Here is a 1,765-nt window from a genome sequence, read left to right on the forward strand (position 1 = left end):
AAAAAAGGAAAAGAATATATAAAATAAAAGAAAAAGAAAAATGAAAAATGAAAAATGAAAAAATGAAAAATAAAAAAGGGAAAAGGGAAAAGGGAAAAAAAGAAAAAAGAAAAAAGAAAAAAGAGAAAAGAGAAAAGAGAAAAGAGAAAAGAGAAAAATAAAGAAAAAAAGAAAAAAGAAAATTGAAAGGAGGGTTCAAGACGAGAATCCGCAAAGGTCGTCTTGAAACCAAAGGAAAGATTTGAGTTGTAAACCTGAAAGGGAGGCTCAAATGTGTTTTAATATTAGACATCTGAAAAATAAAACCCTCTCAAGTGTCTAGTACTCTGGGATAAGTTTCGCGTCTGCAAACATTTTGGCTATTTTTGAAGTTCTTTAGACACAAGCTCACCTCTGTGCTTTGGGGCTGTTAAGAGTTGATTGATTTAGAAGAGCTTCATATTTTGATAGGAGCTTCACATCTACATACATTTTGAAAACATTCGAGATCTTCTAAACTGAAGTTTAACCCAATACTCCAAATTATATCAAGTCGATTGGTTCAGGAACATTCATGCTAGTGATGCTTGAGGCATCTGATTTTATTTCTTATTTTTCATCATTTCCATGGTTGTCATGACTTTGTAAAAATTCTAATTTTTTCATTTCAAACCTTAGTTTAGTTCATTTACAAGCATTTTATTATTCGATCCCCATCAAATATTTTTTTTACCTAAATGAAATACAAGGGCAGTGGAGACTTTCTCCGATCCTTGGAACCATAAAGTCTGAAAGATTAAAAGACTCAAGAATGAAACTTTTCAAAGTTCTTTGGGACATCATCAATAACTGACCAAGAAGCAGACAATCGTCTTAATAAGAAGGGGCATGTATTTTTTTTGAGATTCTTTGATATCTCAAGTCATAACAAAAATTCAAGGCTCTCCTGTATCAGGCATATTGGTCAACCTTCTGAATGGCCTTGAAAATAAGAAATATTTTCCAGAATTGAAGCTGACATTGACATTAAAAAGCTTCATAAGGAACTAAGGACAAGGTTTATCTGACAGATAGAATGTAATTCTTTATGGATGATGCAAGTGTGAGACCATTCAAAGTTGAACTTTGGTACTCAAATAAAGATGAGATATGAAAGTATCCACATTAGGGCATGACCAAAGACCCAAATCATGTGTGGATAATAAGATTCAAATCTAGAATGTATTGAGGATAAACCTCATTGCTCAGAGTATCAGGGGCAGAATATAGAGATAATAAGATACTACTTTGGAAAGAAAATAATTCATACATCAACTGACATAATTTTTTTGAAGAAATAGCTCTAGTAAAACAATTGGGTTAGAGACGAAAGACCTTAAGATCATGCATCTGACAACAATAAAAAATTAAAGAAAGATCATTTCTTCTAAGATTTTCGTGAAGAAACAAAAAGAGAAGAGAGAATACATGATGACACAAGTTGATCATATAGCTCTTCCAAATAAAAAGATAACGTTTGCTTAAATTAACAAGTTTTCTCTCTAATGATTGGAGTAGGCTCTAGTCGAGATTGGTTAAGTGAAGGAAGACCGAGTTCTCCTCTTTGAAGCTAAAAAGAAAATAAAACAACATTTTTGCAAACATCATTTGCACAAGAAAATACATTACATTTAGACACGTTTAATTGCATTCATGTCTTCATGAATAAATACATGAAATAAACTTCATCTTGACATCAATAAAAACATCCAAATGCATCTTTTTTATATAGATCTTTCAGGAAAGA

This window comes from Hibiscus syriacus, unplaced genomic scaffold (assembly GCF_006381635.1).
Source record: "Hibiscus syriacus cultivar Baekdansim isolate YM2019G1 unplaced genomic scaffold, ASM638163v2 tig00117016_pilon, whole genome shotgun sequence".
Lineage (NCBI taxonomy): Eukaryota > Viridiplantae > Streptophyta > Magnoliopsida > Malvales > Malvaceae > Hibiscus > Hibiscus syriacus.